Here is a 14,688-nt window from a genome sequence, read left to right as displayed (position 1 = left end):
CTAAATATTTTTTTTTTGCTTTATAACATTGCCCCGGGGGGGGCATCATGTTATAAGGTCAGATCGCTGATCTGACACTTTGCAGAGCACTGTGTCAGATCAGCGATCTGCCGTGCACTGCTCCAGGCTTACCAGCGCCTGCTCTGAGCAGGCGCTTGGTAAGCCACCTCCCTGCAGGACCCAGATGCAGCCCCGTGGCCATTTTGGATCCGGGGCCTGCAGGGAGGAGACGCTCGGTACAAGGTGAGCACATCGCCTGCTTCCATATGCTGCTGGAACACTGCGATCATGTTTGATCGCAGTGTGCTGGGGTTAATGTGCCAGAAGCAGTCCGTGACCTCTCCTGGCACATGGTGTCGGATGTCAGCTGTGATAGTCCGTGAGCGCGAGGCCGATCACTATGACGTACTATATCGTCCCTAAGAATTAAGTCCCAGGTCACCTTGATGGGATAGTACGTCATATGGGATTAAGGGGTTAAAATGCAAGAACGGGCAATCAAAAGATCGTATCCTCACCAAAATGGTATCAATAAAAATCAGCTTGGCATTCAGAAAATAAGCCTTCACCCAGCCGCAGATCCTGAAAAGGGGAGATGTTACAGGTCTCTGAAAATGGCGACTATTTTTTTTTTTTGACTTGGCAGGTCAGTTTTAGCATTTAGTGAACACGGTAAAACAAAAAACAGTTGTGGAATTGCACTTTTTTACAATTTCAACACAGTTTGAATTTTTTCCCGTTTTCCAGTACACGTTCCGCAAAAAAAAGCCCTGACATGGCCATATTGACGGCAAAATAAAAATGTTATGGTTCTGGGAAGGAGGGGAGCAAAAAACGGAAGCTGAAAAACCCAAGGTTGTGAAGGCGTTAAAAATAAAAAAAAATGGGCTGATGCAAAAGTTTGGGCACCATGCATGGTTAGTACCTAGTAACACCCTTTTTTTGCATGTATCACATCTTGTAAATGCTTGTTGTAGCCAGACAAGTCTTTCAATTCTTGTTTGAGGGATTTTCATCCGTTCTTCCTTGAAAAAGTCGTCCAGTTCTGAGATTCCTGGGACATCTTGCTCTCACTGTTGTTTTTAGGTCTAGCCACAGATTTTCAATGATGCTCATTTGTAGAAGCCATCCTCTTTTCAACTTCAGAGTTCTGTGCCAAAAATATCACATTTCTTAAGTGTTTGAAAAACTTTTTGTGACTTCATTGGACATGGTGCTTGTGGCTCAGCAAGAAAGGGGGAGCATTCCGTAGGAAAGGGGGTGACTTAGGCAACAAGCACCATGTTCTAAAAAATTTGATGCAATTTAGGCTAGACAGTCTGAAGATGCGCCAAGTTTCAAAGGCTTTAGAAAATTGACCCTAATGTGTTTTATAACATTACAGTCATGTGCTTGCACTATTCCTTTCTGAACCACATGACTTGTAATGACAAAAATTAAAATATGGCACTAAAAAATGCAATGCACGTAAACATATGCATTTTTAACAGTTGGGAAGGGTGGCAGCAATGGACGTCTGTGGGATAGGAGTGGCACAAATCGGCAGAAAAAAATAACCTTGCCTAGAGCACAGTACAATTTTGAAAAATGGCACAACCACAAAGAACACAAGCACCTCCATGCCAAAAATACAATAAATTGTACGTAAGATTCCCTTCTGACTCCAAACAAAGTGGTGGCACCCTAACAGATTGGACAGTGTGTCACCAGTGGCTGTCCATCCTCAAGTTTCTGAACCCATCACCATGTTGTTTCTGGTTTTATTTCTGCGGAACACAAGAATTTATGTTCATTCATCGACGGCTCTGTGGTTTTTGTGCACCTGGTGGAAAGATAATGATCATGGTCATCACCCAGTGATGGAAGCCAGGATTTAATGCAAAACGATAAATATTTAGGATTTGTGACGATGGAGGAATCCTGCGGTTTTTATTACAATACTACAATTACATCCAGCAATCCGCTCAGCAGGAAGATCCGGGCTTATAATTACAGCTCTGTAAGGTTTATAGTGATGAAACCACAAAAACCCATTGTAGAAAGCGCTGTGGTGAGTTATATACGGCCAGTGGTGGCGACTCAAAAGTCTTCATTAGAAGACGAAAAAAAAAAAGGAATAGAAGCTTAACTTCTATTTTTCCATGATTTATAGAATTACAGTCATAAATTTATTTTCATAACTCAAAAATAAACGTGACAATGAGACACATTGTGAGATATTTTCTTAGAGAAATCGGCTTCTTTCTTCTGGTTTAATCATTGTCAGAATTCTCAATTCTCAGGTAAACTGTTGTTCAAGTAGTGATGATCACGCACTGAAGTGCTCAGTACTCAAATCAAGCACGTCGGACGCTCGGACAGTAATGAGCATAATGGAAGTGAATGTTGAAACTCAAGCAATTAAACCAATAAGGATAACGAGGTCATTGCACCAAGTCCAGAAAACCAAGGTGGCTACATATAGGAGAGGACTTAGCAGATAGGTGATTATGCATACCTTCATTGAAGGCTACAGGAGATACAGAACTTGGTCCCTATTTTTTGCTATTGGTTGGGGCTCCAGACCTGAAAATCTAAGTGTGAACCGTTGAATCACATTTAAAAAAAAGTATATTTGATGTTCTGTCTCACCTGGGGAGGTTGATCCTTTAAGCCTCTGGTATGGATGGGCAGTTCTTGAGCAATATGTAGCAATAGTAGCACAGTTTTACACCTCTTATTATATGTCTTGAAAAAGGCACTATGTGGCCATAACATTGCTTCTAATTTTTACACTTTCTATTCAGTAATCAATAAAGAGATCCCTTGGAGCTGGATCAGCGATGATCACAACAGGAGAATTATAGCAGCGGTGGTTGATATAGCAGTGGTGTTGCAACGATGGCCGGAACAGAAGAATTGTAGCAGCTTTGACTGTTGTAGCAGTGCTGGAACAATAATGGCTGATGTAGCAGAGCTAGCAGTGTTGGAACAATGGCCAGAATAAAGAGTTGTAGCAGGTGCAGCTGATGTGTAATGAGTTGCTAAAACAGGAACACGGCACTATTAAAAAAGAGAGAACATTGTCATGGATAACACCACGGGGAATCCTGCAAATCCCACCTCTGCCACCAGTTTGTCAGGGATAACACCAAAGAGATCACGTAGATGCCACCAATTTGTCATGGTAACTCAACTCCGCTGTCTCCAATCGTCAGGACAATTAGGCAATTGACTGACAAGTGATGGACGAGGCCTCAGCTGCTTCCACTACTAAGTCATTTATTGGGGAACTCACAGTGAGCATATGGTATATTCACCTTCAATTCCTTGGTTCAAAAAAAAAAATTCTGTTATTAACGTCACAGTAAGGGACCAGAGTTTATAAATTGTTTGCAGCATCTAGTGTGTTATAGAGGCCTGATACATAGGCCACAAACAAATTCTTCTGTTATTAACATACAATTAGGGACCTGACTTGAAAAATAGTTTGTAGCATCTAGTGTGTTATAGAGGCCTGATCCTTAGTTCACAAAAAAATTCTTCTGTTAACGTCATACAGTAAGGGACCTAACTTTAAAAATACTTTGTAGCATCTAGTGTGTTATAGAGGCCTGATATATAGGCCACAATATTTTTGGAAATATGAACACTCCTGGTTGGGTGTCCCATCTGCTGTACTAGGTGTAGTGACCTGTCGGTCCCTATTCTACTATTTCTACTGTGGTGAAATTGATGCCAATTTGGTGGTGTCTGCCAATAATTTTTGGAAATGTGAACACTCATGGTTGGAGTGTCCATCTGCCAGATTGGGTGTAGTGGAAGACTTGTCGGTCCCTATTAGATTATTTCTACTGTGGTGAAAGTGATGCCACTTTGGTAGTGTCTGCCACTAATTTTTGGAAATGTGTAGACTCCTGGTTGGGTCTCCTTCATGTGTGTTGCCTGTAGCAGTAGGCCTCCGAGACCTTCAAGCCTCCACTTCCTTGGACTCAACTACCCGTATTACTATCCTTAAATTTTTCTGACAATGGTAGTCTAGAAAACTGATATTTGTGCTACCTGAGTGTGGCTCAGCATGAAAGCAGGTAGAGGTGTTGCATATGGTGCCAGGGCTCCTAGCAAAGGGGCACTACACCGATCCCTCGCCCACCTCGTCTTTCTGTAACGTACATTGGAAACCTTTAAATGTTGTCCAAGACACCGATATCCTATGCCTGGCTGATTGCTACAGATCCATGCTGCAGTTTGAACTGTGGGTAAATTGAGGCCACTTTCCTGGTGTCTGTCCCTCATTTGATGTCTTTTGGCAGCATTTGGGGCCATTCTAAGGTGTTGTGCATGCGTTTGTTTTTGCCTCCCATTGACGTGAATGGCGTTCGGCTATCTTCAGCGATTATTCAACAAATTAATCGGCGAATATTGCAAATTCGGCAAACGTAATCCTAATTGAACATTAAAATATTCACTCATCTCTAATGGTCATAAATATTCAGACCCTTTGCTCAGACACTCATATTTAAGTCACTGTCCATTTCCTTGTGATCTTCCTTGAGATGGTTCTACTCCTTCATTGGAGTCCAGCTGTGTTTAATTAAACTGATAGGTGTGCGCCTTTCCAAATCAAGTACTGTCTATATAAGACATCACAGCTCACAGTGCATGTCAGACCAAATGAGAATCACGAGGTCAAAGGAACTGGCCAAGAAGCTTAGAGACAGAATTATGGCAAGGCACAGATCTGGCCAAGGTTACAACAGAATTTCTGCACTACTCTAGGTTCCTAAAAGCACAGTGGCCTCCATAATCCTTAAATGTCAAAAAGTTTGAGACCACCAGAAGTCTTCTTAGACCTGGCCATCCAGCCAAACTGAGCAATCGTGGGAGAAGAGCTTTGGTGAGAGAGGTAAAGAAGAACCCCAAGATCACTGTGGCTGAGCTCCAGAGGTGCAGTAGGGAGATGGGAGACAGTTCCACAAAGTCAACTATCACTGCAGCCCTCCACCAGTTGGGCTCTTATGGCAGAGTGGCCCGACGGAAGCTTCTACACAGTGCAAAACAAATGAAAGCCCACATAGAGTTTGCAAAAAAACCGCATTTTAATCAACCAAAAATTGATCCCTATTGTATCATTGTGTTACACTACCAACATTTTAATCCAAAAAAGGCCTTCAATTGCCATACAACGCAAAAAAGACTCAAAACACAATGTACTTTATTATATAATTCAATAGTATTTATTAATAATTGGCACCATAAAATTAACAATAGTAATTATACCAGTGAAAAACCCTCCAAAAAATAGTGGAGCGGATTTTATTCACATAACATCTAAGATTAACCCATGCGAGAAATCACTAGCAAATTGTCCACATGAAAGAACCTGCATAGTAAGTAAGCCTATACACAGCCGAGCAATGTAGCCATTATGCATACGGCAAAATGAAACAAAGGTGGTTCAATTGAGGGGGCTTAGTAAATTTGTAATAACCACCTGGCCTCTATATAATAACGTTCCCCATCTCTAAAACCCACCTATCCACTAACTATGGCAGGTGACAACATTTAAAGCATGGGCAAGCCTAGATAACTCACATGGGTGTGATGTCCGTGTCTCCGTTCCTTAACCCCGACGCGCATTTCGTAACACTTCCTCAGGGGGCGTGTCAGGGCAGAGGGACGTCGGACATTTAAACACTATCTCCTCCAATCAAAAAACATGCAGTGAGGACGCCAAAAAATGCGTGGTCATGGAAACTGAGCGCTGACGCTGTCCTCCGCGCACCGGAAATGACCTCACTAACTCCGGACTATGGACCGCAAGCACACAGGCGCTCATTGATGAGCGCTAAGCGTGCCAGCTAAGTCCTAAATGCCGGAATCTGAAGTCCGTGCGCAGACAGATCAAAACAGCAGCGCGCATTCCAGGACCGGGCAGTATTATGACGAACTTGGTAATAATGACAGAAAACATGCAAAATATATAATGCAAGAAAATATAGCTATCTAACACTGCATTACATAATAAAACATTTTGCAAATAAACACATGGAAGACTCCCAGACTATGAGAAATAAGATTGTCTGGTCTGATGAGATGAAGATAGACCTTTTTGGTGATAATTCTAAGCAGTATGTGTGGCAAAAACCAGGCACTGCTCATCACCTGCCCAAAACAATCTCAACAGTGAAGCATGGTGGTGGCTTGGCCAAAGGTTCACCTTTCATCAAGACAAAGACCCTAAGCACAGAGCTAAAATAACAAAGGAGTGGCTTCAGAACAACTCTGTGACCATTCTTGACTGGCCCAGCCAGAGCCCTGACCTAAACCCAATTGAGCATCTCTGGAGAGACCTGAAAATGGCTGTCCACCAACATTTACCATCCAACCTGACGAACTGCAGAGGATCTGCAAGGAAGAATGGAAGAGGATCCCCAAATCCAGGTGTGAAAAACTTGTTGCATCATTCCCAAGACAACTCATGGCTGTACTAGCTCAAAAGGTGCTTCTACTCATTACTGAGCAAAGTGTCTGAATACTTATGACCATGTGATATTTCAATTTTTCTTTTTTTTAATAAATCTGCAAAAATTACTACATTTCAGTTTTTTTTCAGTCAAGATGGGGTGCAGAGTGTACAATGAGGAAAAAATTTTACTTTTTTGAATTTACCTAATGGCTGCAATGAAACAAAGATTGAAAAATGTAATGGGGTATGAATACTTTCCGCACCCACATTATACCGCGCAATTGGAAAACATAATGATGTAAGGTATCATACAGACACCTACAGTAAATCATGGTGGTGGCAATGTCATTGCTGGGGCTGCTTTTCTGCATCTGCCATTGGCTCTCTGCTTAGAATTGATGGAAATATGAGTGCTGCCATGTACAAGGATATACTGGACAATGTAATTCTGCCCCTTGGTAAAACCAAAGTAGGCAGGGGCTTGAAAACCCTAGCAAGACAATGATACTAAGCACACATCCAATATAGTATAAAATTGGTTAACAAAGAAAAACTTTCGCCTGTTGCAATGGCCAAGTTTTTTTTGCAGTTACTACAGCTTGCACCTATTCACACTTGGGAGGTGCTGGTCAAGTTTTTTTGTATAGCTAGTTTTGTGGGTGTGGCTCCCTCTGCTCTGACACTGCACTCCTCCCATTGACCTGTAGCTGTTCTCAACCAATTCTACTTGCCCATTTAGATTGTAGGCTTGCAGCCCAGGAGAGACATGTTTGTCCATTATTGTAAGCTTTTTAGCCCGAAAGTGGCACGTATATTAGGATAGGGAAAGGTTCTGATAGGATCCATCATAGAAGTGTCACCTTGCCGTGATTGATGGGCTCACATGAATTGGCCAATTTATGTGCTAAGAACCTTAGCTTTTTTTGTAAGTACATTTTGCTGAGGGACAATGCGGTTGGAAGTTATTTCCATTGACATTACATATCTTGGCATTCACAGAGTACTGCTGTGCTTTTTTATACATATATCTATCGATCTATCTATATCTTCTATCTATTATCTATCTATGATCTATCTCATATCTATCATCTATGTATCTTCTATCTATCTATCTATCTATCTATCTATCTATCTATCGATCTATCTATCTATCCAGAAAACAACCTGACCAGCACCTCCTAAGTGTGAACATGTGAAAGCTGTGAGACTGCATTATATAGAAAAAGGAAAACACAGCAGCACTATGCATAAGTTTAGGCCATGTGAAAACACTGAAAAACATTGAATCCAGATTTTACTACTCAAAAAATGTACTTACAGAAATGAATAAAAATGAAGGTTCTTAGCGCATAAATTGGCCAATTCATGTATGCCCATCAACCACTGCAAGGTGACCTCTTTCTGATGGGTCCCTGTTCTACTGTATATGCCACTCTCAGGCTATAAACCTAAATATATCTATCTTTTATCTATTATCTATCTAGCATCTATGTATAATCTATCTTTTATCTATTATCTACCTATTATCTATCTGTCAATTATCTATTATCTATGTAGCTATCCTATTTATGTATTTAGTAGTAGCTTGCAGCGAACCTTTGCTTATAATCCTTCTCTCTAACCTGCTTGGGAGTAAATGTAATTCAATGTCACAGAGAACAGAATATTTAGCAGCCGTTGATGCACTTTTGAGATGAGCTGGGAGTTGTGTTTCTTGTACATAGACAGTTTCTGTAATGATCCCTTCTAACCTCAATGGCAGCTGATTTTCAAGAAAGAGCTGTCATCACAGTTCTCAGATAGTATGGAAATGTTTCAGGAATGTCGGTGACAGCTATCCGAGAAGTGTGTAGCTGTGTTACTAAATGGCACTGTGACTCTGTAAGCCTAATGCAGTGTATATACCAAGATTAACTATGTATACAGCTTGTGAGTCTAGGTTTCAGAATACAGATTTTGTGGGTTTTAAAAAAATAACATATTCTGCATTAACGGGGTTGTGCAGTTAAAAAAAGTTATTTATCCATAGGATAGGTAATGACAATCTGATTGATGGGAGTCCAACCACTGGGACCCTCACCATTAGGGAGGCTGGGAAATTTTTATCCCCAACAGGAAACTTTTATGTCTTGTACAAAATGGCACAGCAGGTCAGACGCTTGACCGCAGCTCCATTTATTGTCTATGGCAGTGTTTCCCAAACTCCAGTCCTCACGGACCCCACGGGTCGTATTTTCAGGATTTCCTTAGTATTGCTCAAGTAGTGGAAGTATCAAAGGCATCAGGAATTGCCTCACCTGTGCAACACTATGGAAATCCTGAAAACATGACCCATGGGGTCCGTGAGGACTGGAGTTTGGGAAACACTGGTCTATGGTGTAGCTGAAGAAAGCCAATTCCAAGGGAAAGAATGGAGCGACAGTCGAGTATGCACACCACCGCTCCACTCTAACCAAAGAAAAGTTCACCGTCCTGCCAATCGGTGATTGTCCCAGCAGTCAGACCCCCACTGACCAACCTATCCTGTGGATAGTGATAACTTGTTTTCACCGGACAGACTCTTTAAAGGAATTGTACCAAGTATGGAAGTCAACAACTCTATTCATTCTCCAGGGGACTGTTGGAAATTATGAAGTGCGATACATGCAGGCTATGGCTGGCCAACCGGAGAATCAGAGGATTCTCCGGTGGGCCCAGGCACTGACACCTGCTGGCATACTGGCCAGCAACTGCCTAGGGCCCCCTCTGCTCCAGGGGCTCCTGCCAGTGGTTATGGGGCCCCTGAGTCAAGGGGGCCCGCCCTGTGCCAGTAGCAGCAGCTGGAGACAGGATCCTGTCCCCGCTGCTAAAGCAAAATGAATATTCCCGCTTCCCCACGCCCCTATGGGCGTGGAGAGGAGTGAATACCATTTCTCTTTAAGGCTGCTGTCACACTAGCAGTATTTGGCCAGTATTTTACATCAGTATTTGTAGCCAAAACCAGGAGTGGGTGATAAATGCAGAAGTGGTGCATATGTTTCTATTATACTTTTCCTCTAATTGTTCCACTCCTGGTTTTGGCTTACAAATACTGATGTAAAATACTGACCAAATACTGCTAGTGTGATGGCAGCCTAATAGCGGGCAGCGTTAGCTGCAGGCTGCAGCTAACACTGCCCACATGTAAAGTCGCACCACACATACACTCACAAAGCACCGCACACTCACACACACAAAGGACCGCACACATAAACACACGCAGGCACACAGACTCACACAGAGCAGCTCACCTCCCGGCATCCTGCTTCCTGTCTGAGACAGCCCAGCTGGATGACTTCATCATCCAGCGTGCTGCTGTCTCAGAAAGCTTCCAGCAAGGAAGAGGCTGCTGGGATGTGCTGCTGCTGCTGTTGGGAGGTGAGCCGTGCTGTGTGCCTGCATGTGTGTGTGTGTTCGAGTGTGTGAGTGTGATGAGCTGCTGCTGCGGTGAGCTGTGTGTGTATGGTGAAAGACAATGATATTGGTGGGGGGAGACAATGATGGAGGTGATGGGCAATGATGGTGGTGGTGGGGAGGCAATGATGCAGGTGAGGTGAGGCAATGATGGTGATGGTGGGGAGGCAATGATGGAGGTGAGGGGAGGCAATGATGGAAGTGATGGGCAATGATGGGGGAGACAATGATGGCGGTGATGAGCAATGAGGGTGAGAGGAGGCAATGATGGAAGTGATGGGCAATGATGGTGGGGGAGGCAATGATGGAAGTGATAGGCAATGATGGTGGGGAGGCAATGACAGAGGTGATGCGATGGTGGTGGGAGGCAATGATGGAGGTGATGGGCAATGGTGGTGGGAGGCAATGATGGAGGTGATGAAATGGGCAATGATGGTGGTGGGGGGAGGCAATGATGGAGCTGATGGGCAATGATGGTGGTGAGGGAGGCAATGATGGAGGTGATGGGCAATGATGGTGGTGGGGGAGGCAATGAAGGAGGTGATGATTGAGGTGATGAAATGGACAATGATGGTGGGGGAGGAGGCAATGATGCAGGTGGTGGAATGGGCAGTGATGGAGGTGGTGGGGGAGAATGATAGGGGTGGTGGGGGAGAAGGCAATGATGGAGGTGGTGATGAGGACAATGATGGGGGTGGACAGGGGCTGCATTATACTTTATGAGGGGGCTACATTATATTCTGTGGGGGGACTACATTATATTATGGGGGGCTATATCATACTATGTGAGGGGGCTACAGTATACTCTATGGGGGGCTGCATTATATTCTGTGGTGGGGCTGCATTCTCTCAGTTGACTACATTATATTCTGTGGTGGCTGCATTATACTATATGAGGGGGCTGCATTATACCCTATGGGGGTGCTACATTATATTCTATGGTGGGGACTGCATTATATTTTATGAGGGGGCTAAATTATATTCTGTGTGGGGGCTACCCCAACCCATGCTACATAATTATTATACCCTGATATTAGCGCTTTTTACAGCATAATTGGTGGTCTTGTATCTATTTCTATGTAGCTACATAGTGGGCCCCAAGAATGATTTTCTCTGGTGGGCCCAAGGTGCTCCAGTCCGACACTGGATACATGCCTATCTCTGTCAGTCCCATAGAGAACAGGGGATATCTTATTTAATTGGTTCAACACTCTAAGAGAGGGACATTTTCTTGGAGTCCCATCTGCATTTCTTAAAATGTTTTCCTATGGACAGTTAAGGACTTTGTCTTTTCAACTCCTGGATGGTTCCTCTATATTCGATCAGTTGTAAGGGCTTTGACAGTGTTCTCCCCTCCATAGCCACCACTAACCATTGTTCATTAGCTGCTAAGGCCTTGTGAGTGCTTTTATAGTGCTTCCCACCTTTCACCCTGGGCCTTTCAGCAGTACAGGCATTGGCAGGGCATTTATAGGACAACACACTTGTTATAGGTGGAAATTGTGACAACCATGCTTACTGTAGCGAGTTATCAGGATCTCAGAATTTCCGATGCTGCAAAGACTGACAAAGCTGAGTCATGTAGGGGCATCAGAGCACACAAAGCTCAAGCCAGCAGTGCAATGAAGCTGCTGCTCTGAACTGTCAATCAAAGAGGAGTTCCTGCCCCTCAGCAATCAGGAAGTAGGTTAGGGAGGTCAGTGCTACTGAAGAACGAGACTAACCCTTTAAGAAAGGGAAGTTGGAGAAAGCATTTGCTTTACAGGGAACGCCCACTGAGCCCTGAATTTGAAGCTTAACAAGCAGCTGTGTCATAAAAAGTGAATACAGCCAAAATCTATGATCTCAGCTGTCTATGATCTATAGATCATATGATCTTAGATGTTATTGACACTAATGAAAGCACCACTCCAGTGGGTTTTTCTTCACACTGTAGTGGTGCTAATAAGGTCCCTGACCATAGTCTTCTACTTACCAGCCACCATCTTCACCTTTTTATCAGCGCCACTTCGGTCCCATGATGCCATCTTGTGATTGTAACTCCTGACTGGCCAGAAATCAAAAGTAACAGTCACAAGCGCTCAATGCAAGTTATGGAAGCCAGAACGAGGCCCTCAGACTTGTGTAAGGAGGTTGCTTTCCCTGCTCCTTGCCTGGAACCACATAGTCAGACAGCTGGGTTGTTGGGGGGAAGACTTTCTGCCCTGGACAGAGGGGACGAGGTGACTGCTGGGAAGAGAGAGGTGTGGTCAGAAAAGAGCGGGAGAGCAGAGAGAAGGCAGCGCGCCAAAGAGAGGGCAGGCTGCAGCGCCGCGCTCCCCTAAAAGTAGTGCTCCCCGTGAGGGCACTGAGGCTGAGATACCCACCAGAGTGAAGGCTGGATGTGGGGGTGTAGGTTTGGAAGCCTCCAGAATCAGAGACAGTGACTGTGCAGCCCTGGTGACCGCAGTGACAAGCAAAGAATCCCTGGTGACCGCAGTGACAAGCAAAGAATCCCTGAGTGTGATAAGTAACTACCCAGTGTGTGTGTGACAGCGTTACTACAGAGAGACTGTCAGCCTGGTGCACAGAGGCTCTTGCAGCAGCGACGGAGACTGTGCTATTTCCTGGTTCCAGTTTCACTTTGAGAAGAACAGGCTGCAAAAGTTTAACCCCGGAGTCTTCAGGAGTCTCCAGTTCTCAGAAGGCAGGAAAGACTTCAGACTTTTCAAGTGCTGCTGGTGACTGTACCCACATTGGAATAAGGACCCTTCAGTCAGGACCTCCCTGGACTGATAAGTTACAAGAACACTCGTTAACCCTTTCGTTTCCGTTTAACTGTTTACTATTGATTTACCTCTATTAACCCCCTGTTTACTCCCTGCGAGGAGAATCTACTCCTGTTAAATTCCCCTCAACAGTTGGTCTGTCTGTTCCGTGGTGACATACGCAACCCTGCACTCTATTACACTTGCAATGAAAAGTGACCAAGGCTCGCGCAGCAAACACTGCAGCAATCCATGAGGTCACAAACTGCTGGAGGCTGACAGGAATGGTGGTGATAGAAAGTGAAGATGGGTAAGTGTAATTATAGCGTCAGATAACTTAGATTGTAAGCACCACTCCAACGGTAAAGTAAAGAAAATGAAGGAGTGGTGCTTTAAGGTGGATAAACAAACTGCTTGTTTGTTTCTTACTGACAGGCAATAATGCTTTAGTATTGTGAGTAGGTCCTTCCATGTATTTTTTTAATTAACCCCTTCACGACATATGTACACAACTAGGGCAACAAAGGAGTGGCTTTGTAAGAAGCATATGAAGGTCCTGGAGTGGCCTAGCCAGTCTCCAGATCTCAACCCCATAGAAAACCTTTGGAGGGAGTTGAAAGTCCGTGTTGCCCAGCGAGAGGCCCAAAACATCACTGCTCTAGAGGAGATCTGCATGGAGGAATGGGCCAACATACATAGTTACATAGTTATTAAGGTTGAAGGAAGACTGTAAGTCCATCTAGTTCAACCCATAGCCTAACCTAACATGCCCTAACATGTTGATCCAGGGGAAGGCAAAAAAAACCCATGTGGCAAAGAGTAACTCAACCATACCACCAACAGTGTGTGCTAACCTTGTGAAGACTTACAGAAAACGTTTGACCTCTGTCATTGCCAACAAAGGATATATAACAAAATATTGAGATTAACTTTTGTTAATGACCAAATACTTATTTTCCACCAGAATTTGCAAAATAAATCTTGCTAAATCAGACAAAATGATTTTCTGGATTTGTTTTCTCATTTTGCCTCTCATAGTTGTGGTCTACCTATGATGTCACTTACAGGCCTCGCTCATCTTTTCAAGTGGGAGAACTTGCACAATTGGTGGCTGACTAAATACTTTTTTCCCCACTGTATATTTGTCTGCTTTTGATGCAAGCTCACAAACTAAGCCTACATCTTTCCCCGCACATGATGACTGAATAAATCCACCTGGGGCTTTTATCCAGTTAAATCACGCTGTTATTCATCCCACCCATAGGTGCCCCTGTCATGTGGTTGTTCCCATGACAACTGGGGGTCTGCTGATGACCCCCTTGTCTGTCATTACAATACTCCTTTAATGATCAGAGGAGACAGGGCCCGCTCCAGGTTTTAATGGGTCCCTGAGAAAAGAGTCTCAGTGGGCTCCTTTAACACATGCCAGGATTCATGATACACAGAGAAGAAATGTAGGTACAGTACAATGCCAAAGATTTACATTACTTGTTGCATTACATGAGTGATATCTATTGTATATTCTACAATAGCTCAGAAACAAGCGAATCCTCGCAGCACACAATGTGACTGCAGACTTATTATTTTAGACCAGACAGTATAGTACTCCATACAGTATTATAGTCACCACATGGTCTTCCATACAGTATTATGAGCACCACATAGCCCTCCAAACAGAATTATGGGCACTACATAGCCCTCCATACAGAATTATGGGCACCACATAGTCTTCCATACAGTATCATGAGCCTGAAAATTGCTCCATACAGTATAATGCCTCCATATATTGCACCATACAATATATAATGGCCCCATATAATGCTCCATACAGTATAATGGGTCCCATATATTGCTCTATACAGTATTATGGGCCCCATTTAATGCTCCATACAGTATTATGGGCCCCATATATTGCTCCATAAAGTATTATGGGCCCCATATAATGCTCTATACAGTATAATGGGCACCATATAGTGCTCTGTATAGTACAACGTGCTCCATATATTGCTGGAATAGTTTTTCTTCTTCTCTGCCGTCTGTTCCAGTGTTATGCTTCCCAGT

This window comes from Ranitomeya variabilis, chromosome 1 (assembly GCF_051348905.1).
Source record: "Ranitomeya variabilis isolate aRanVar5 chromosome 1, aRanVar5.hap1, whole genome shotgun sequence".
In the NCBI taxonomy this organism is placed as follows: domain Eukaryota; kingdom Metazoa; phylum Chordata; class Amphibia; order Anura; family Dendrobatidae; genus Ranitomeya; species Ranitomeya variabilis.
This window is presented reverse-complemented; position numbering follows the sequence as displayed.